Here is a 24,505-nt window from a genome sequence, read left to right as displayed (position 1 = left end):
GCACTCAGCTTTCTTTATAGTCCAAATCTCACATCCATACATGACCACTGGAAAAACCATAGCCTTGACTAGATGGACTTTTGTTGACAAAATAATGTCTCTGCTTTTTAATATGCTGTCTAGGTTGGTCATAATGCAGAAGCTTAATTGACATTCATATTTCCTTCCCTTATTTAATTTTTTTAGGTAATGGATTTATTGTGATAGTATTCACATACCATATAATTCACATATATAAAGTATACAACTCAATGATTTTTATTATATTCAGTATTGTGCAGCCATCTTTACAATCAATTTGAGAAAATTTAAATTACTGCAAAAAGAAACCCCATACCTGATAGTAGTTATTCTCATTTATTTTGTTTTGTTTGTAAAAGTGGGGGAAAGCTCATAAGATTGCTCTTGAAATAAATGTGTAGTGGATGAGGAAAGAGCATGTCATGCAAATAAGTTTGAAAACAGTACACAAATATTTTGATAGAATAAGTGCAAATAAAATTTAATGAGTCCTGTTTCAAATCTCTGCAGTAACACTCTGTGGGAAAAGGAGCATAGGATTTCTTTTGACAAATAATACCCTCATCATATCTTTCTTTTTTGGCAATCTTTATGAAAACATTTATTATTCCTGACTTAATAATGTTCTTCTTGGAATACATCCTTAGGAATTTGCTCAAATTAGCAAATAATTTTTTTCTTTTTCTTTTTTGTAAGAGCCCTGCTTATGGTTAGGTTGTAAAAGAACATGAAAGACCTCCACTCCTATTGACACAAGTTGTCCAATAAACTGAAAATTGATGCTTTTGTTTAAAACCACCATTTTGTGACAATTCTATTTGGCACAAATAAATCTAGACCTAAACGCTCTCTAGAGAGATAAACTCTTCACAGGTGAGCAAGAGATGGAAAACATTCCACCTGGTGCAGTTGCTAAGGATAGGTGGAGGAGCAAGCCTCTAGAAGAGGGACAATCTTTGCTTTGTGTAAGTGAAACTTGGCAAGTGGTTTTAACTTTTGAGCTGATAAATGAGGGCTTTGAGTCTGAGGAAGTCTCAAATGCAAAGAAAATGCTCAACCCCAGATAAAACTCTTATGTGAGTATGATACTGAGTAATCAAATCCAGAAATAAAAAAATATAGCACTAACTTGCGCTCTCACAGTTTAAAACTCTGTTACTTTTTGGTCTTCTGATTTCAGAAATCCTGTGGTCTCAAAGATAAAAATTTGTGTGGTCTCACTGTCCTATAGTCCTACAATGACTAGAAAAAAATGGAGTGTTGGTCAGAATGTAGAGCAACTGGAATACTCACATTGCAGGTTGGGATGCAAAATGATACAATTACTTTGGGAAATAGTTTAGAAGTTTCCTGTAAAATTAAACAGATACCTACCCTAAGACCAAAAAAATTCCAGAATAAATATTTATCCAAGAGAAATGAAAATCTATGTGTACAAAAGACTTGCAGAAGATGTTGGTAGCAGTTTTATTCATTATCTTCCCAAACGGGAAACAACCCAAACATTTTTCAACACATGAATGAATGAATAAATTATACAGTGGAATACTACCTAGCAATAAAGAGGAACAAGTTGATGAGACAGATGAAAACATGGGTATAAGTATTAGTCGCTGAATCGTGTCCGACTTTTTGCAACCCCATGGGCTGTAGCCGGCCAGGCTCCTCTGTTCTTGGAATTCTCTAGGCAAAAATACTGGAGTGGGTCGCCATTTCCTCCTCCAGGGGACCTTCCCAACTATACATAAAGAAGACTTCATTAATGTGCACTAGAGGATACCCCAGGTTAATCTGCTATAGAAAACTGTCTCCTGAGTCTTTAAATTCTATACCGATTCTATACCTCTGGTTGGCCAATTGCTTGTTTCTTTATTTAGGTTTTAAGGTGAATGACCTGGGGTTGTTTCCATCAACCTGATTGTGAATCTAGGCACAGTTGAAATGTCTATTTTTCATGCTATCCTCAGAAGAGGTTGCTGCAAATCTACTCTATGAGACCATGGGTAAATCTCAAAAGTACTTTACTGAACCAAAAAGTCAAACACAAGAGTAATACTGTATGATTAATTTATAGCCCACTCTAGGACAGGCCAGACTGATTCACGATTAAAAATATGTGTTTCAAATTTAAATAAATCTTTAAAACAGCTATTTGCAAATCCTATAATCAATTATTTTCTGGAAAATAATTATTTTAGAGTTTCTAAATACAGAAAAACAAAGAAATTGAAACAAATTGTGTAACTAGTAGTTGGGCGATGGCACTGTCAAATTAAGGTAATTCAATGCTGAATAACATTATTCAAGACACTTACATTTCTAATTTTATTAGAATATTTGTTGGACTTTAATTAGAATACTTAAAAATATTTCTAATATCATTACTTAGAATACCATTATTTAAGACAGTTAAATTTTAATTATTAAGTTCATGTAGTAGCTTGGCAAACATTTAGGATATATAAATATTTAGCTAGAAAATGCAGACTAAAATTCTAGAATGTTATAGATTGCTGACATTGAGATCAATGGGACTCATAAATGTAATACCTACAGTCTTGAAAAAAATCATTGTTAACATTTTTAGCTGATTCTACATTTTTCTAATAATATGCAAACAAAATAACCATAAGAATAAGAAATAATACTGTCAGCAAAATTTAGGTAGTGGAATAGATCAAGCATGTCTAGTTTAAGTGATTACATTAACTGATTACATTTGTGAAGGTTTATCATCAGTCTTTCTCAATAAGAATTATAAAACTCAATGTGGAAATTCAGCATGCTAAAATTTTCCATTTCTAGCCTTATAATAAATATTAAATTTGTTAAATTTTTCCCAGTCCATTATATTACTATGTAAAACAAGCAGCATAAATTATATATCTCTGTGCATTATTCCTTATATAAATAATAATTTGTTAAAGTTTAGCAGACTCTTCAGATCATGCATTTTATTAATATATCAGTTTATTGTCAAGTTTTGCACCAGCCAATACCTGTGATGAAATGTCTTAATATATCACTATTCCTCAAGTTCTGTAAATATCTTACATAATAGTGGAACTTTACTAAAAATGAACCAGCATCCTACAACAATAATCTTCATTTCAACCCTATTTGGCAAGGAATAAACAAAGTAAAGACAATACTAGTATTTGCATACATTTTAGCACAGAAAAATACTTACAGCAGCAATTCACCTGTTCAGTGGTCTTAATATCCTCAGAAAAGTAACTGATACTGATTTCAGTTGTGTTTGTTCCTGTAATCTGTACTATACAAGCAATCCATGTTGTGCCTGCGAAGCAGTCATATAAGACAGGTAATACACATGAATTTGATTTACATTTTGACATTCAAGGACAAGAATAAGGAATAACCAGGATATGAGTATTGAAGGACGTCTCCAGGGTAGTCAGCAATGAAATACAGTGAGGCTAAGATTTTTCTTTTCCACATGGTGGGGAGTATAGCTAGATCACGTCATTGCACCAGCATTTAATCTTAAAAGCATCTTTTGGTGAAATGTAAGATGTCACATTGTGTCTTATATGACCAGTCCCATGAAGAAAGAAAAGTAATATCTCTTTCCACACACTTGCTATTGTTTAGTTGCTAAATCATGTCTGACTCTTTTCAACCTCATGAACGGCAGCACACCAGGCTTCCTTGTCTTTCAACAAACTAGAGCTTTCTTAAATCTAAGGCTGTTTTCTAAATGTAGCTACTGATGTTTCTAGAATGATTTACAGTTTAAAAAAGCAGATGACAGTCAAGTTTTCTATTTATTATAATCTGTTTTCTACAAAACTCAGATACATTGGAAGTCCATACAATGTCATATAATTAATGTCTACAATGGAAGAGTCACTATTGTCTGAATTACTTAAACATCTATCCTTAGTTACAAGTTCCCCAGACACAACCATCTCTACTTTGTTTTGATAAAATAGAGAAAGGAAGCACTAGCCTTGAAGAATTTCATCTGTGGGTAAAGGAGGATAAAGTTGACAAAGAAATTGAGTAGTTTCAGACAGAATATGAGAAGAAAATTGGGAATGAATAGTACCAATGAAGCCAAGGGAAGGAAGAAGTAGTTAACAGGTACAGGTACAAAAGTTACAAAGGGATTAAGCACAATGAAGTTGAAAAAAAAATCCATCAGGTTAATCATTTAATGAGGGAGAGAATGGGGAGTGAGGAGTGAATAAGTGGAAGGAAGTGAAATGAATATGGACAACTTATTAGAAGAGTTTGGTTGTGAAGGAGTAGATGGCGAGGGATTTGATAGTGAGGTTTTGTGTTTTGTTTGTGCTTGTTTTTATTGGTTTTAAATATGGAAAAGATATGAAGGTATTTAAAAGCTGATGTGGTTGAAGCAAGGAAGGATAGTTGGTAATGTCAGTTTCCTAAGTCAAAAGATGAGCTGATTCAGAGCACCAATGAAAGACTGGTCTTCAACAGGAAGAGGGTCAGTTCCTTATTTCTACTTTGAAGAAGAAAATGAATGGAGAAGAAAAGATTGTTGGATTTGTTGGGGGGAAATTGAAGTAGGACTAACCCAAAGTTTCTAGGATTTTTTTGAAGGTGAGAGACATCACATTTAGATGTTTAGTGTCAGACTTACTTTTAAAATGGAATGTTTTGAGGATTAGTTGAAACAATGCATATCATTATGCCTGCTGAAAGTATTGTTTGCAGTGATTATTTTCATTATAGATATACCCCTGTAAATTTGGATATTATCATATTCCATTAACAATCAGAAAGGTTTTTAATTTTGTGGCATTGCTTCCAAATCTTTTTTTTAGATAAGTAGCAGTATTTATTATCTAGCCATATTATGAGGGTAATAAATATGTATAAAGTATTATAGTTTGTTTAAAATCACAAGATAAATTCAATATTTTATTTCATTATACAAGTGCAATATTCATTCATATACAATCTCTTATGGTAGTTTATATTTATGGTGGGAGGATAATGATATTATGTAAAATATCTAAGATTTAACTCAAGTATAATAATTCCAAGAATTATCAGATCTATATGTGAAAATACCACAAGATAACCAATATCTTCATTTTGATTTTCTTCCACTTCAGCTCTTCCCTTAGGATCCATATTCTTATTTGTCTTTGTATGTTTTCTTCCACTTGGAAAGCAAGTTTGGTCAATTTGAAGACATGAAGTAAAAAAGAAAAGAAATGGCCTACTGTTTGCCAAATTATTTTTCAAAGTATATTCACACATGTCTTGAGCATTTTTATAATCATTTTAGACTAAGCCTTCAAATGCTGTGTTAATTTGTTTTCCCAAGCATTTCTTAAGGGCTACCTGCTTCTGTATAGGTTTAGCAAAGCCACTCACTATTGTCTATACTTATTCATTCCTATTATGTTCTTTATTGTTGTATTTAAAAATGACCACCAACAATTTTAACACTTCATTCAGGGATATCATGATTAAAACAAGGTTATTGACCCCCTCAATCTTAGAATCATCAAAATATTTCATAGTGTACTGTGATCCTGGTGGTTCAGACGGTAAAGTATCCGTTTACAATGCAGGAGACCTGGGTTCAACCCCTGGGTTGGGAAGATCCCCTGAGAAGGAAATGACAATCCACTCCAATATTTTTGCTTGGAGAATCCCATAGACAGAGGAACATAGTGGACTGCAACCTATGGGATCACAAAGAGTCAGACATGGCTGAGCAACCAAGCATGCAAGAGAAATATTTATGAGGCCTATGCAGAGTTGGACATAACTGAGTGACTGAACTGTAAGCAAACTGCGTGCTCTGCTAGGTCCCCTAGGTTCTTAGCATTTTAACACATGCCAGTAGACTTCTAAGAACAGCATATACTATCTTCGTGGGCTTTCTCTGGCAATTGGAGGCTGTTATACTGATACATAGTAGTTTGTTGGAAGTTCTGGGAAATTGCTTCCCGTGGGAACATCTTTCAACCCCAACTGATGGGAGACAGTGTTGAAATATCCCAGTTCCCTTGCTCCTCAGATAGGATAAGACTGAGATGCACATTCTACATTGGGTCCCAAAGCTCAAAGTAGTAACTTTCCTCATAACACACCCTTATTACTGTGTTGTTATTACACTATTATACTATCAAATTTGTCTCCATGTCCTGTTTCACTTTCTCTCTGTGCTACCAGTGTTTCCTGTGGTCATCTTCTATTTAAACAACTTACACTTGAACTGCTTTTTCAGGGTTTACTTGTTTGGGGACGTGTGTGGGGGACTCAAACTAAAATACTATTACATGTTCTCATATATTTCTTATTCTCACATATATTTCTTATGTCAGAAAGTGGAGAGGAACTAAAGAGCTGCTTGATGAAGGTGAAATAGGAGAGTGAGAAATCTGGCTTAAAACAACATTCAGAAAAGGAAGATCATGGCATCTAGTCCCATCACTGCATGGCAAATAGATGGGGAAACAAAGGAAACAGTGACAGACTTTATTTTCTTGGGCTCCAAAATCACTGCAGATGCTGACTGCAGCCACAAAATTAAAAGACACTTGCTCCTTGGAAGAAAAGCTATGACAAACCTAGTTCAGTTCAGTTCAGTTCAATCGCTCAGTCATGTCTGACTATTTGTGACCCCATGAACTGCAGCACGCCAGGCCTCCCTGTCCATTACCAACTCCCGGAGTTCACCCAAACCCACGTCCATAGAGTCAGTGATGCCATCCAACCATCTCATCCTCTGTTGTCCCCTTCTCCTCCTGCCTTCAATCTTTCCCAGCATCAGGGTCTTTTCAAATGAGTCAGCTCTTCACATCAGGTGGCCAAAGTATTGGAGTTTCAGCTTCAACATCAGTCCCACCAATGAACATCCAGGACTGATCTCCTTTAAGATGAACTGGTTGGATCTCCTTGCAGTCCGACGGACTCTCAGAGTCTTCTCCAACACCACAGTTCAAAAGCATCAATTCTTTTGTGCTCAGCTTTCTTTATAGTCCAGCTCTCACATCCATACATGACTACTGGAAAAACCATAGGCTTGACTAGACGGACCTTTGTTGACAAAGTAATGTCTCTGCTTTTTAATATGCTATCTAGGTTGGTCATTACAAAATAATTACAAAATTAAAATGAAATTTATATTTGTAATTGTAATTATTTTCATCAATATATATTTTAAAGCCACAGCAATCATGCTGTGTATTCATGCATTCAGCCAGAAATATTTACCGAGTATCTACCTGATCCTCAGTATAGTGCTAGATAGTGAGGATAAAATGGTGAGTAAAGTTGATAAGGTACATTTTTAATCACAGTGTAATATATAACAGTGGCTTTTTATTTTACCTTCCCACAATGTTAAGTTGTCACAAGTGGTAAAAAAGAAAATATTGGAAAGTAAATGAGCATGTGACAAAGATAACTGATCTAATCTAGGGGTTCAGGGAGTAAAGTTTGAGTTCACACATGAAACAAGAGTTAACTGGAAAGATTGTGGACACATTTCACATTTCAGCAAGAAGCAGGCAATGCTAAGATGCTCATGACCTGTGGATTATGGAACTTTGGAACAACGAGAACATGATCATTGGTGGCTGGCACATAGTGAGTAAGGGAGAACCCATGTGCCTGGGCTTTTCTTTCTGGCACTATTAATGTTTTGTTAAGGAATCTGGCCTTGGGGAACTATTAGAGGATTTAAGCTGGGAAGTGAAATAAGATTTATATTTTTAAACAGTCGCTCTAAACATTGTGTCGGAAGACAAGTATAGATCACCGCAATGTCCAAGTAATTTGTGTTAAAGCCTAAAGCTCAAGTCCAAATTGTTAGAAATGTCATACTATTTTAAAATACATTGCATCAACCTGACTATTTAATAATATGTTGAGATTGCAAAGTGTTTCAAATGCTTACTTGAAAGTAGTTATAAAAGCATAAAATGAGCAGTCTGTTGTAATGTCAGGACTATTCTTTGTTTCAAATTCAAAGGAATCCTTATTTGCATTCAAATATATATATGTGTGTGTGTGTGTGTGTGTGTGTGTGTGTGTATCTATATATAGCACTAACCAGCAACTTCTCTATTAATAAAAAATAAAGTAAATAAAAACTCAATGGCAAAGCCTATTCAGTACACAATGGCTTTCATATTTGCCAGTCTCTGTGTCTCCTTAATGCTGAAAATAGTCAGAAGGTGAAGTATGATGTCTTTCCCCTTACTTATGAATTACAAAGCTATCCTTTTGTTGAACTTATGATTGTATCTGTTCTAAGACAGAGCCTGAACAACTGAAGGAAATTCTATAATATGATTTAAAGAATTTAAATGGGATCACCACTGATCTTTCTATTTCCCTCTCCTCTCTTTTTGTTCTCCTCCTTTCTTCATTCTCTTCTTTCTCTTGCATTTTCCTCACACTTTCATTAAGCCAAAACCTGTGGATACAGTTAGACTTTCAGAACTGTTCTGTGGAGCTCTAAGCTTAAAGATATCTATATGCTCCTTTCCCCATCTTAATCTTTGACCCATTGTCTTACTTTGAGTCTTCTCACCCACTGAACAATTATGTCCTGTTATGGAGGGAGCTTCATGAGTCATTGAAGTTACAGATGTCAAAAGAAAATAGCTTGAAAATTGGGAAATCCAATGAAGAAAATTACACTATGATAGTTTCAAGCAATTATAAATATATTGTTATAAAATAAAATGATTATTTACAAAAATAAGCAATGTATTCAGAAATTTTACTAAACTGGGAGGAAATCACACGTTTGATGAATAAAAAGTGAAACTGCCTTATTATCAAATCTTTTCATCTGAAGCTCTTAAAGGATCAGCTTTAAATAGGAAAGTAATCTCAATGACCACAGTTGGTAATAAAAAATAAATAATAGAAACTTAAAATTTCAAGATCAAAGAGAGTGATATAAATGGAAGAGATTAATATATTCTAATATGTAATCAAAGTAATTATTTTTATCATATATTGCAAATGATAATAGCCATTTTTGTTAAAAATGAAAACTGAGACATAAACTAAAGCTACAGTAAACATTCTAAAGAAATTAGCCTTCAACTAATAAAAATAAATGAAAAAAAATACATATGTGTAAATTTAAAAGTGGACTTCCATGGTGGCTCAGTGTAAAAAATCTGCCTGCCAAATCAGGAGATGCTGGTTCAGTCCCTGGGGTTGGGAAGGTCCCCTGGAGAAGGAAATGGCAACTCACACCAGTATTTTTGCCTGGGAAATCCCATGGATAGAGGATCCTGGTAGGCTACAGTCTCTGGGGTCACAAAAGAGTTGGACAACACTTAGCGACTAAACAACAACAAAAAATTTGAAAGCATACATGAAGAAATAGTTTTCTCAAGATAATAAATTAAGATAATCAAACCAAGATAAAACCAGAAAACAATATACTAGTAGCCAGTTCATCAGATATTTTTTAATGATAACACCAACCAATAACTTTGTTCTGTTAAAGAAAAGATTAGTTAGACTTCAAGGTCAAATGTTAGAAGAGACACATGTTAAAGAAAAGATGTTTCTGATTTATAAACCAAATTATCTAGTGAATTGTATTACATAACTCCCTTTTTAAATGTGTGTAAATCTGACCAACCTAGACAGCATATTAAAAAGCAGAGACATTACTTTGTCAACAAAGGTCTGCCTAGTCAAAGCTTTGGTTTATCCAGTAGTCATGTATGGATGTGAGAGCTGGACTATAAAGAAAGCTGAGTGCCAAAGAATTGATGCTTTTGAACCGTGGTGTTGAAGATTCTTGAGAGTCCTTTGGACAGCAAGGAGATGAAACCAGTTCATTCTAAAGGAAATCAGTTCTGAATATTCACTGGAAGGACTGATGCTGAAGCTGAAACTCCAACACTTTGGTCACCTGATTCAAAGAACTGACTCATTTGAAAAAACCCTGATGCTGGGAAAGATTAAAAGTGGGAGGAGATGGGGATGACAGAGGATGAGATGGTTAGATGGCATCACCAACTCAATGGACATGAGTTTGAGTAAGCTCTGAGATTTGGTGATGGACAGGGAGGCCTGGCGTGCCTCAGTCTATAGAGTTGCAAAGAGCTGGACATGACTGAGGAACTGAACTGAACTGACTGAAATCTGATTTAAAATAAAATAAAACAAGTTATGCTATTACAATAACTCTGTGTCACTTCAATTGTGTCTGACTCTTTGCAACGCTACACATCCTGGTGTAACCTGCCAGGATCCTCTGTCTATGGTATTCTAATCTTAAAAAATGATTTCATTTTATCTTTTTAAAAATCTTAACTTCAGTCATATTTGGGATAACAGTTCTAATCTTGATTAGAAAATGAATCATATCTTTTTGATAATTAACAGTAATTGACAGTCATTTAATAGAATATGTTTTTTGGGGGCTTACATGTAAAAGATCTTTATCTCTAATTAATATTCTATAAAATGCTGCAAGATGTTATGTAAGAAAATGCATTTAAACAAAACTTGCTTTAATAGGCTTTGTTCAAGTTACATGGTCACAATTGTACTTGCAAATGTGCTTTATTTAATTTCTTTTGTTTTATTCAGTTATCTCAATTTTCTAAGCTACACAGATATAAGTCTTGGCACTGCATATTATACAGACATGAGAGTGTTTTATGAGAAATGCAGTTGGATAGATTCCTAAAATTTTCTCAATGATTCATGTATGACAGTATAAAGGTAGCTAGATTATGGTAACTTTTTTTCTTTTCCTGAAAATGACTGCAATATTTAACTGCTGTGAAATGAAACCATAAATTACAATCTAGACAGCAAAGAAAGAAAGAATATCTGTCAAAACACATCCTAAATTGTTAAAGACATAAGTGGATGTGTCTGGCTAAATGAGATTTAGAACTTCTTAAGATTTTTTTACTTTTAGAAAGGAAAATGATCTGTAATTTTAAAGTCTGAATAGAATGATAAAAGAAAACAAATAATGCATTAACTTAGCCAATCTCTCTGCCATTAGTTATTTTGATCATCCATTTAAAGTCTTTATCCAATCAAATTGTATAAAATTTTAATGGGAAGAAAGAAATTTTACTGAGAGAGGAAAATAAATTTTACTAATTGAGGAAACTAAACTGAAGAGACTTAATAAATAAATGTTTTATTGGGATACTCTAATTAGCAATGATAACAGAAATGCATAAAACAAATTATGAGACTAAAGTGATTTTTCTTCATGCTAGGCTATAAAAAATGCTTTTTAAAGGGCACATTAATACCATTCCCTTCTTAATGTAAGCTTGGGCATCAGCCCAGGTACCATTTCTAAAAGCAGTAAGCATTTAATAAGGAGTTTATAGAAATACATCAGTAGTATTGCTCGAGGGGAGATTTGCATTTCTAGTGAAAGGGCTAAGTAGTCGTTAGCAACATTTACTGAAATCTTTTGGGCAACAGTCATAGGAGAGCAATGAGGTTATTCACTAAAGTGTTGAGGAAAATCATTTCCAAATGAAAGAAAGAAATGTATTTTCAATTCAAGAAGTTGGATAGAAATGTCAATTAATTACATTTATTTTCTATTTAAGGAAAGATTAGATAATATTCAAGGTCAAGACGGCAGAAGAAGCACATGTTAATACATCGATTCTTCTGGGCACTCCCTCTCCTTCTGTGTACATTACACATACATGTATGCATCTCCTCTTGTTTTGTATACAAATATATGTGTGTGTATATATATATATAATGTGTATGTATATATAAACATAAACATATTAAAAAAGCAGATTGGTAGACACATAGATAATGATATAGATAGGATTTTTAATATCAGAAAAAGAAAATAAAGTGTCTAGATGTCTAGCTGCCAGAAACAGAAAATATATGTATATCAATAAGTCATATTTGAAATCATTAGACCTGAGCAGTGCCTGTTGCCTAAAAAATCCACAGTGGCTGAGGCCTCAGCACCTGCAGAGAGAGAAGAGCCAGGTCTCAAAGCCCATGTATGGTGGGGAATCAGAAGTTGGTACCATCTGCGAAGCCAGAAGATGAAGTGTGTTCAATGTGACAAAGGAAAATATTTCATAATGATAAAATGAACAATCAACCAAAATATGACAATTGAAACTTGTGGGTATTGAATCATAACTTTGCAATATATAAAGTACGACTGATGTAATTGCAGAGGAAAAAAATCTCAAATCTATAGGAAAAGGAGTACGTCAAGGCTATATATTGACACCCTGCTTATTTAACTTATATGCAGAGTACATCATGAGAAATGCTGGACTGGATGAAGAACAAGTGAGAATCAAGATTGCCAGGAGAAATATCAATAACCTCAGATATGCAGATGACACCACCCTTATGGTAGTAAGTGAAGAGAATTAAAGAGCCTCTTGATGAAAGTGAAAGAGGAGAGTGAAAAAGTTGGCTTAAGGCTCAACATTCAGAAATCTAAGATCATGGCATCTGGTCCCATCACTTCATGGCAAATAGATGGGGAAACCATCTATTTGCAAATATTTGTGGAAACTGTGAGAGACTTTATTTTTTTCCATTCTAAAATCGCTGTAGATGGTGACTGCAATCAAGAAATTAAAAAACGCTTGCTCCTTGGAAGAAAAGTTATGACCAACCTGCTGCTGCTGCTGCTGCTAAGTCACTTCAGTCATGTCCAACTCTGTGTGACCACATAGACGGCAGCCCACCAGGTCCACCATCCCTGGGATTCTCCAGGCAAGAACAATGGAGTGGGTTGCCATTTCCTTCTCCAATGCATGAAAGTGAAAAGTGAAAGTGAAGTCGCTCAGTCGTGTCGGACTCTTCGCGACCCCAGGGACTGCAGCCTATCAGGCTCCTCCGTCCATGGGATTTTCCAGGCAAGAGTACTGGAGTGGGGTGCCGTTGCCTTCTCCGTATGACCAACCTATACAGCATATTAAAAAGCAGAGACAATACTTTGCCAACAAAGATCCATCTAGTCAAAGCTATGGTTTTTCCAGTAGTCATATAATGAATGTGAGAGCTGGACTGTAAAGAAAGCTGAGCACCAAAGAATTGATGCTTTTGAACTGTGGTGTTGGAGAAGACTCTTGAGAGTCCCTTGGACTGCAGGAGATCAAACCAGTCCATCCTAAAGGAAAACAGTCCTGAATACTCATTGGAAGGACTGATACTGAAGCTGAAAGTCCAATACTTTGGCCCACTGATGTGAAGAATGGACTCATTGGAAAAGACCCTGGTGCTGGGAAAGATTGAAGGTGGGAGGAGAAGGGGATGACAGAGGATGAGGTGGTTGAATGCCATCACCAACTCAATGGACATGAGTTTGGATAAACTCCGGGAGTTGGTGATGGACAGGGAGACATGCTGCAGTCCATGGGTCGCAAAGAGTTGGACACAACTGAGCGACTAAACTGAACTGAACTGAATAATTATGGTACAATATTTTAACCAACTAACTAAGAAATTGACAGATTAAGCAGACAAAATCAGGTCTTGAAATGCCCAAATTCAATTAATATTTTTCAGTCAATAGATATTTTAGAGTTCTGTTTACTCAACAGAGAATGTATATTTTAAGCAGATGTTTTGAAACTTTAAAGAAATGAATCATTACTTTGGGCTAAAGTTTTAAGAGATTCAAAGGGTAACAGTAGAGTCCATAAACCTCTAGTCTAAATAAAATTAGAAATCGGTAACCAAAGATATCTAACAAAATACAGTAATTTTGGAAATAACATATTTTTAAATAACACATTGCTAACTATATAAGAATGGAGATTTTTAAAATATTTAAAATTAATACATAGAAAAGTCACTATGTTCTACCTTGTGGCTCTAAATTAATATTTGATAGAAATGTATAATTTTATATCCATAATTAAAAGATAAGACACATTGAGAATAAATTTAGCTATAGTCTCAGAAATGTAGTAAACCAAGGGAACATGGAGGAAGAAATACCAAAATTAAAAGTAGACACTAATAAAATAGATAATGACAAGAGTAACAGAAGCAATAATAACCCAAAATCAGAAATGATGATCAATAGAACTGAGAGATAATTTACTGAAAAACAAGTAAACATTCTTACAAGTATGGTAAATAAAGCTAGAGAACATAATGCATAAATATCATCAAATTTGAAAGCATAAATGAAATTGCAGTTTTCTCAAAAGATTAAATCATGTAAGTCAAAATAAGGCCAAAGAAAAAAGATTAAAAAAAGTACTTAGAAGACTCATACATTTCTCTCAGAAGCAGATCCCGAAGACAAGTATTTGGGAGCAAATAATTTGCCTTCCCTGATAGCTCAGTTGGTAAAGAATCTGCCAGCAATGCAGGAGACCCGAGTAGGACTCCTGGGTTGGGAAGATCCACTGGAGAATGGGCTTCCCTTGCGGCTCAGCCAGTGAAGAATCTGCTTGCAATGAGGGAAACCTGGGTTTGATCCCTGGGTTGGGAAGATCCCCTGGAGAAGGGAAAGGCTACCCACTCCAGTATTCTGGCATGGAGAATTCCATGGGCTGTATAGTCCACAGGGTTGCAAAGAGTTGGACACGACTGAGCGACCTTCACTTTAATTTATATGGACTCGACCTCCCAAAGCACCACCTGGGAAGTGAAGAAGCAAGACTTAGAAGAAAGTTCTTATGTAGGTTACTGCTGTGGAAAACTGCGGCTCCATCCCACTGGAAACTCTGGAAGGCTATGTGGAACATCCCTCAGAATTATTCTGCTTGAGGAGCAAAGAAACTAGGCTATTCATCCACGGACTCTCATCTTTCCTTGGTTGAAGGTTTCTCTCGGGATTAGCTCCCTAGAACTTGTGGCCTGCTCTGCATGGAGCCACAGAGTCCTCAGCCCGAGAATTCTGAGTGCTCCTAGTAAGCAGTGGTTGGCATGCACAGTGCAGTTGGATTACAGGCAGGGCACCAACAGCCCTTGCTGAAGTACCTTGTCTTTTTTTAAAAGTACTTCAGCAGGATGGCTGGGGGAGATCCTGCTGAATCCAGCAGGATGGGGATCCCTCACCACCATGCACCCAACTTGGGTTCTTCATCCCCACAGCCTAAGAGACCCCTCTCCCATCCCACCTATTAACACTCAAGTCTTTTCTCTTGATGAGAGAGTTCAGGTGCAAGACAACACATTTTTGTTTGGAGTGATCAGGACAGACTTGTTTTGAAGATGTGAAATATGAGCCAGGCAAGATTTCAGTGGGTTAATAAAGAGGATACTCCAGGTAAAGAAGACTTGTAGACACAAAATGAGCGAAAGAGAAGAAATGAGAAAGCTCAGTTCATGTTTTCATGTGAATGAGTGATACAGATTGACTGGGGCAGAAAGGCTGATTGTGATAAGTGGTTTGTATGATAAATTTCAGTGGCAGGTGATTTAGAAAGATCAGGAATATGATGTTAACAAACCCTACTAGCCATTTTAGGTAAGAAATGAACAAAGGATGATATTTTAGAAAGCTAAATCTGTAAGGTCAAAGGTGGCTTTTAGGGCAGAGTTTCAGTGATTTTTGAAGTGATGTTAAATCCACAAATGAAGTGATAAGTGTCTATATTTGGACTAGCTACAGTGGGATGGAAAAAAGGGGACAAATATGACAAGAGGGAGGATCACACAGAATTTTATAATCTATTTTAAAATACCACCCACTTCCCCACCATTCTGAAGATCAGGTACTGAAGCAGAGAGGGGAAGTGTCTTATCTGATGTCACAAGGCTAGTTAGTAGCTGAGACAAGAATAGATTTTGATCACTGGACTCTAGGCAAGGGCTATTTTTAAATTCACAGGCTCCTTCTTCCCATGGTAAGCAAATGATTGAACTCTGCTTGTTACATTTAGAATTTCCTTTCCCCTTTCTGGTTTGAGGCCTAAGAAAGGAAGTAAGAAATAACCAACAATCTGTTTTTTTTATATCACTAGAAAATGTTTAGAACTTGGTAACATGGTTACCATGGTTAGACATGAGATTTGAAATCAAAGACTGAAAGACAAGTGATTACTTTGAAGCCTTTAATGATTAAGGAGATAAAATGGATTTTAATTGAGAAAGTGAAACTTTTTTTACAGAGACAAAGATATTTCTTCTAGGCTTGCTGAGTTTAAGTGACAACAGAATATACAAGTATGTGTGGTCAGCATGAAGTGGAGTATGTAGTCAGGTAGATTTGAGACTCATCTATATACAGGTGCTGACTTTACTTATATATCTATTGATTTCAGATGTGATTTTTGAAGTCATTTTATTTCATCAAATTTCTCTTCTTCTCTGTTCTGAAAGATGACATCTTTCAGGATGTCAAAGATGACATGAATAGGGACTTCTTCTTTGTTTAACTTTGTACAATTTGACTAACTTCTGATGTCCAGTTGCTATATAATAATAATACTTGCATCACATTTATAATTTATAGTTATACAAAGTTATTTTTCTTTAACTAGAGTAGATTAGTGTTAGTTTCAGGTATACAACTTTAGATTATTTTACATTATAGGTTATTATAAGATACAGAATATAGCTCCCTGCTCAGTTCAGTTCAGTTCAGTCCTCAGTCATGTCCGACTCTTTGTGACCCCATGGACTGCAGCACACCAGGCTTCCCTGTCCATCACCAACTCCCAGAGCTTTCTCAAACTCATGTCCATAGAGTCGGTGATGCCATCCAACCATCTTTTCCTCTGTCATCCACTTCTCCTCCTGCCTTCCTTCAATCTGTCCTAGCATCAGGGTCTTTTCCAAGAAGTCAGCTCTTCGCATCAAGTGGCCCAAGTATTGGAGTTTCAGCTTCAGCATCAGTCCTTCCAATAAATATTCAGGGTTGATTTCCTTGAGGACTGACTGATTTAATCTCCTTGCAGTCCAAGGGACTCTCAAGAGTCTTCTCCAACACGACAGTTCAATCATCAATTCTTTGGCACTCAGTTTTCTTTATAGTCCATGCATCCATACATGTATCGACAGAACATGTATGGAACTCTCACATCCATTCATGACTACTGGAAAAATCATAGCTTTGACTATGGATCTTTGACAGCAAAGTAATGTCTCTGCTTTTTAATATGCTGTCTAGGTTGGTCATAGCTTTTCTTTCAAGGAACAAGCATCTTTTAATTTCATGACTGTAGTCACCATCTGCAGTGATTTCGGAGCCCGAGAAAACAAAGTCTGTCACTATTTCCATTGTTTCCCCATCTATTTGCCATGAAGTGGTAGGAGCAGATGCCATGATCTTTGTTTTTTGAATGTAGAGTTTTAAGCCAATTTTTTCACTCTCCTCTTTCACTTTCATCAAGAGGCTCTTTAGTTCCTCTTCACTTTCTGCCATAAGGGCGATGTCATCTGCATATCTGAGGTTATTGATATTTCTCCTGGCAATCTTGACTCCAGCTTATGCTTCATCCAGCCCAGCGTTTCTCATGATGTACTCTGTATATAAGTTAAATAAGCAGGATGACAATATACAGCCTTGATGTACTCCTTTCCCAATTTGGAACCAGTCTGTTGTTCCATGTCCTGTTCTAACTGTTGCTTCTTGACCTGCACTGTACAGTAAATCCCTTGTTTATCTATGTTGTGTATCCACTAATCCCATGCCCTGAATTTCCCCCTCCACCTCTCCTTTTCCCTTTGTAACTATAAGTCTGCTTTCTATGTCTGTGAACCTGCCTCTGTTTTTATAAATAAATCAATTTTTTAGATTTCATATATAAGTAACAGCATATATTTAGACAAAGTTATTTTTATAGAAATTTCAGGATGGAAGGACACATGAATCACTGTGGCTGATTCATGTTGATGTATGGCCAAAACCATTACAGTATTATAGTTATTCTCCAATTGAAATTAATAAAATAATTTTTTTAAAAAGGAAATTTCACAGAGTAAGATTTGATTGTCTGAAAAAGGTATGCAGAATACAATATATAATTCCATAGTATTGCCAAATAAAGGCACTACAACAATTTTTTAAAGTCAAGCACAAATTATATGACTTATTCCTTAGAGAATGTTTAATAAGAATTATAGAAAAATTATTTTTGAGTTTGCCTGAATCTCTGCTCTATTAAACTGATTATGAAAAGCGTTTTTTCCTTTGAATTATTATCTTTATTTTGACAATTTTTAAGAACAAATTTAGGTTTACAGCAAAATTTAGAGGGAAATACAGAAATTTCCCATACACTGTCTAACCCCACACATGCATAATCCCTCTCATTGTTGATATCACTCACCAGAATGATGCTTTTTCTTTTTTAAACCAAGGATGAACCTATACTGACACACCACAATTAACCAAAACCCTATAGTGCACCCTGGGGTTCACTCTTGATGTTATATGCTCCATAGTGAAAGTGAAAGTGAAGTCGCTCAGTGGTGTCCGACCCTTCGCGACCCCATGGACTGCCGCCCACCAGGCTCCCCTGCCCACGGGATTTTCCAGGCAAGAGTACTGGAGTGGGGTGCCATTGCCTTCTCTAGGGAATCTTCCCAATCCAGGGATCGAACCCAGGTCTCCCGCACTGCAGGCAGACGCTTTACCATCTGAGCCACCAGGGAAGCCCTTTATATGCTCCATGGGTTTGGACAAATGTATAATGACATACACTATGTCCATCATCATTATATCAGAGTATTTTTACTGCTCTAAAAAGTCTCCTGTGTTCTGCCTGTTCATCTCTCCTCCCCTCACGCCACACTTGGCAGCCACTGACCTTTTCATTGCCTCCATAGTTTTGCCTTTCCCAGAATGTCGTAAAGTTGGAATCATACAGTATGCTGCCTTTTCACATTAACTTTTCACTGTGTAATGTGAATTTAGGGTCTTTCTTTTTAAAAACATGGACTTTTATTTCATTTATTGCTGCAATCTCTAGGTTATATAATTGCTACCTATTAGCTCCAAGACACATTACGTTTTTAATGCTATTAGTGAATATTTATTAGGAGCAATTTGAATAGAAAAATACAGTATGTGTTTGGGAAATGTTTGCTTTCTTATACATGTAAACATAAATGATTTACATTGGGAAATAAACAACCAAAATAAAACTTCTACTATATGCCAGGCACTCTACTAGCATTCCACTTAATCCTAGTGGCTCAGATGGTCAAGAATCGGCCTGCAATGCTGAAGACCCGAGTTTGATCCCTGGATTGGGAAGATCCTCTGGAGAAGGGGATACAACCCACTCCAGTAATCTTGCCTGGGACAGAGGAGCTTGGTGGGCTCCATAGTCCATTGGATCCCAAAGAGTTGGTAACGTCTGAGCAACTTTCACTTCACTACTAGCTTTCTACTTGATCCAGAAAATAGCTTACATACTAGGTCTTATTGTCCCTACTTTAAAGATAAAAAGACAAGTGCTTGGGCCTGGTGCACTGGGAAGACCCAGAGGGATCGGGTGGAGAGGGAGGTGGGAGGGGGGACCGGGATGGGGAATACATGTAAATCCATGGCTAATTCATTTCAATGTATGACAAAAACCACTGCAATGTTGTAAAGTAATTAGCCTCCAACTAATAAAAATAAATGGAAAAAAAAAAAAAGATAAAGAGAGGCTTCCCTACTTGCTCAGGGCTAAAGAATCCACCTGCCAATGCAGGAGACACGGGTGTGAACCCTGGTGCAGGAAGACCCTACACTAAGCCAGTGTACCACAACTGGCAACCCTGTGCTCTAGAGCCTGGGAGCTGTAACTACTGAAACCCGCATGCCCTAGAGCCCATGCTCTGCAACGAGAGAGGCCACCGCAATGAGAAACCAGTGCACCACAATTGGTGCAAAGAGCGGAACACAACTGAACAACTAACACACATTAAAAAAAAAAAAAAACTGAAATAGAGATGAAGTTACTTGCCAACATTAACATAATTACTGAGATAGAGCCTATGAGTAAATCTGTCTTCATTCACTTAATCATTCATAAACCAGGATATTGGGTAAAACTGATCCTGCATTTTAGTGTGACAACACTTGGCACTCACCAAGATACCCACCAGACTTCCTTGGTAGCTCAGATGGTAAAGAATCTGCCTGCTATGTGGGAGGCCCCGGGTTCGATCCCTGGGTCTGGAAGATCCTCTGGAGAAGCAAATGGCTACCCACTCTTGCCTAGAAAATTCCATGGATAGAGGAGCCTGGCGGACTGGATAGTCCATGCATTGACAAAGTGTCGGACACGACTCAGTGACTAACACTTTCAAGCTACTCACCACTCCCTGTTGTCTTCTACTGGGCTTTCATTGTGTGATTTGCCTAGTTTCTCAGTGAGCCAGAAATAGCTCAATAGACTTTGGATAATCCTATTTATTTTGAGAAACTCATTCTGAAAAGTTTCAACATTGATGAAAAGTGAAAGTGAAGTGAAGTCGCTCAGTCCTGTCCGACTCTTTGCGACCCTGTGGACTGTAGCCCACCAGGCTTCTCCGTCCATGGGATTCTCCAGGCAGGAATACTGGAGTGGGTTGCCATTTCCTTCTCCAGGGGATCTTCCCGACCCAGGGATGGAACCCAGGTCTCCCACATTGTAGGCAGATGCTTTAACCTCTGAGGCACCAGGGAAGCCTCAAAAAGCCAAGAACTATACTGTGGCTGCTTGGAATTCCTGGAGGTGCACACAGTCATGTAGGAAAACTCTTGAAGCCTCTTTTATCCTCGACTCTCCTGAGTAGAGAGTTCAAGGACATACCCATTGTGAGTTACTGATAGCTGCCTAAAACTTCAACAGGACTCTAGGGGGTGATTTTTCTACATAAACACTGACCCTCTAATTAATGACTCATGAAGAACTGAGGTATTCATTCATTCAGCAGCAAATATTTATTCCACTCCCACTGTGGGCTCTGCAGTGTGCAACGTGCTGTGGGTCTCTGGGAAACAGGCTGGGCGCGGTGCCTGTTCTCAGGGAGCAGAGGTATGGGGAAATGGAAACAACTAAGAACTAAGCAAATAAATGGACAAATATAACTGCAGGTTATGAGGAGTGCTGGAAACAGGGTGATGTGAGAGGAAATGACATAAAAGGATTTATTTTGGATTGGGTGGTCAGGGAAGGTATCTCTGAGGATATGACTTTTGAGCTGAGATGTGAAGGATGAGAAGGGTTCTATCTCGTGAGGGGAAAAGGAAGCAGAATTTCAAACAGAGCTAATTGCAAGAGCAATGTGAGGTGGAGAATAAAACCAGGCCTGTTCTAAGAACAGACAGAAAGTGAGAAGAGCTGGAGTTTCCTGAGGAAGGAGGCTAAAAGCAGAAAATGAGGTAATTAATTGTTTTTATTTCATGAATTTAATTAAAATGTTCTGGCATATTTGCAAACCACAAGACCCTTCAGTAGATACTGAAGGCCTCTGTTGTTTAAAAGTGAGTAAAAAGAGAAATATCAATAAAAACGAACAAAAGTTGTGAATAGACACTTTCCAAAAAGATAGGACATGGTTAATAAGCACAAGAAAAGATGTTCAGCATCATTACTCAGCAGAGAAACACAAACTGAAATTTGCTAAGAGATAACACTCCCTTCTAAAATGGTTACAATCATAAAGACTAATGACATCAAACACTGGGAAGGATACAGAACAACTGAAACTCTTGTACATTTCTTGTGAGTCCAACTACTTTAGAAAACAATTAGGTGGTAAGGTTGAACATATAGTTACCATATGACACAGTAATTCTGCTACTAAGATATTCACTCCAAATAAATGTGAATACATACCTCCACAAAAGCTTGCACATAAATGCTTATAGCAGCTGGGTAGGTAGTAGGCAGAGAAACAATGAAAAGATCCATTCACATGTGATCAATGGCATATTACCCTGCAAGAAAAAGGCAAATTACTGATTCTCTGGTGGTTCAGATGGTAAAGAGTCTGCCTGCAGTGCAGGAGACCACAGTTTGATCCCTGGGTTGGGAAGATCCCCTGGAGAAGGAAATGGCAACCCACTCCAGTATTCTTGCCTGGAAGATCCCATGGATGGAGGAGCCTGGCAGGCTACAGTCCATGGGGTCACAAAGAGTTGAACATGACTGAGCGACTTCACTTCACTTCTTCACTAACAGACACAACTATTAAAACATAGATGAACCTCAAAAACATTATGCTGAGAGGAAGAACCTAGACACACATATAAACACAAATGTGTGTGTGTAATAATTCTATTTCTATGAAATTCTAGAATGGACAAAATTACTCTATGGTGACAGAAAGTGGAAGCAGATGAAAAGCGGATGAAACCAGAGATTGCCTGGGGCTATGAGTGGGAAAGGGTCATGAGAGAACTATTTAGGATGATGCAAATATTCTAAATCTTGACTGTGATGATGGTAATGGGTATAGATATTTGTCACAACTCACTCAACTGTATACTTTAAATGCATACACTTTACTGTATATATACATTATACCTCAATAAAGATCATAAGAAAAAAGAACTGAGTGAATTTGTTTTTGTTAATATTCATTGTTATTGTTCATAAGATCTATTTTCCATAGTAAACTAATCATATGTTTCCTATATTTCTTTAAAAACACTCATTTTTTAATTGTTTGGTTATCATTTGCCAGTCCATACTGAGGTTTAAAAAAATGGTAAGAATTTTACATCACATAGTACAGAACTGTATAAAAAACAAAATCTCCTGAACTAGATTAATTTTCTGGATTAAGGAGAACTTTGTCTTTTTTATTTATTTTTAAATCTGGGGCCATGTTGTTAAGGAGTGATAACTGTGGATATTCAAGTGGAGTTTTGCAGAAAGATTTCTAATTATTTCCATAGTACTTTAGATTTCTTACAACTTTAAGATTAGGTATGCCCCCAAAGTTTGATGTCTTAAAGCTCCCTGAAGAATAGAGCCTGCATCCTAAGACTTTATGGGGAGGGTCAATGCCAGGGCAAAAAGAGTGTGGGTCAAAGAAGTGAGTCCAGGAAGGAAGGTGGTCCATGACCCCGCAACCACAGCTTCAGAAGGAAACACAACATATCTCTCACAATCAGTTCAGAAGTCTTTGAGGAAGGTCTTAAGGAATCTTTGTTAACTCAGAACAGTCTGAAAGACAAGGAAAGTACAGGAATTTATCTGCGAGCTTTTCCCATTTTCTTGACTCTATTTAACTGAAGTTAGTCCATGCGGCATTAAACCTGCACATTTCTGAACTGTGTTATTAGGTGCTGGCAGAGCCCTGTTTCAGGTCTCAGGGCGGAATAGTTTACCTGGATCTAGATGTGATGGGAGGAAACAGCTGTTGGTAATTCTATGAAGTTGGGCCTGGGCACATGGGCAGCCTCTGGTGGCTGGTGCATGAAGGTGGTGCTGGGCCAGCCGACCCCTGGGAGAGTGGAGACACTGGCGGTTTTGGCAGATGAAGCACCAGTGGCGAGGGCAGGACATTCCAGTGAGTAACAACCTGTTGAAGTCCGGGAGGCAGATGTGAGCATGGGAACCTGGCAGTCACCTGACAGAGGTTCTATACTTGGGATCAGAAGACTCGAGAAGCCAATTGAGCATTTGTAAGTGTAAGATAACTTGTCCTTTAAGTTTTGGGGAAATTTGCTGGTGGTGGTAAGGAAAAAAAGGGAAATTTTCCCTCTTGGACTATTTTTGGCAAAGGAGTTGACTACTTCAAACAAATAATGATATTTGGCAGTTAATTGTACTTTCATCCTAAAAAAAAACAACATTTCTTATGAAGGTACAGATTAAATGTCTTTTGATGGTATTGTTGTTGTTGCTCAGTTATATCTGACTCTTTGTGACCCCATGGAGTATAGCCCACCAGGTTCCTCTGTCCATGGGATTCTCCAAGTGAGAATACTGCAGTGGGAAGCCATTTCCTTCCAGAGGGGATCTTTCTGACCCAGGTATTGAACCTGCATCTCCTGCATTGGCAGGTGGATTCTTTACCACTAAGACACTAGGGAACCCCTTTGATAATATCATTATATTTTATTTCCACCATGAGCTCATCTTCACTACTTTATCAAACTAGAGTTGTACATTTCAGAATATTCATTCGTCTACGAGGATTATTATCAAGGTTCTGATTTGGTCACACCTGCAACTCAACCTTTACTTAAAAATGAAACAAAACAGAATAAAAAGAATCATCATAAGTTCATTTTTATGTATGCAAGATGTCAATTAATATAACATTTTAATTCAAATAAAGCTGAATACCACCTTATATAATAAATGTTTACCTTAAAATTTGAATTAAGATTTAATTTTTTAAAATTAAATATTTAAAATGTTAGACAAATCCATTTGAAAGTAAATAAATCCTACTTAAATTGTAATTTGGGGCATAAAAATATTCCATATAGGGTCATAAATATTTTATTTTTAAAAAATAAATTTGTGCCAGAATTTGATAAAGCTAAATTAGTTACACACAAAAAAATTGCGTGGCCCTTGCTGACTAGAAAAGTTCAAGCACTAGTAAATCATCCTATTTCTCCTCA

The 24,505-nt window shown here is 36.8% G+C and overlaps 1 long non-coding RNA gene across 2 annotated transcripts; it reads right to left on the bottom strand.

Moving 5' to 3' along the window:
- Positions 1–609: 609 nt before the first annotated feature.
- LOC139038184 (uncharacterized) lies at positions 610–23,329 on the bottom strand. Of its 2 annotated transcripts, XR_011491111.1 has the most exons (4): positions 23,258–23,329; positions 21,759–21,859; positions 3,212–3,322; positions 610–1,759 (listed from the first exon to the last, which is right to left on the bottom strand). It is a non-coding gene; the product is annotated as an uncharacterized lncRNA (long non-coding RNA). The 2 variants fall into 2 exon arrangements; XR_011491110.1 differs by lacking the exon at positions 610–1,759 and having other exon boundaries at positions 2,281–3,322.
- Positions 23,330–24,505: the final 1,176 nt, after the last annotated feature.

The sequence above is a fragment of the Odocoileus virginianus genome, chromosome 14 (assembly GCF_023699985.2).
Source record: "Odocoileus virginianus isolate 20LAN1187 ecotype Illinois chromosome 14, Ovbor_1.2, whole genome shotgun sequence".
In the NCBI taxonomy this organism is placed as follows: domain Eukaryota; kingdom Metazoa; phylum Chordata; class Mammalia; order Artiodactyla; family Cervidae; genus Odocoileus; species Odocoileus virginianus.
The sequence above is the reverse complement of the archived record's forward strand: the minus strand, read 5'-3'. Positions and strand labels throughout refer to the sequence as shown.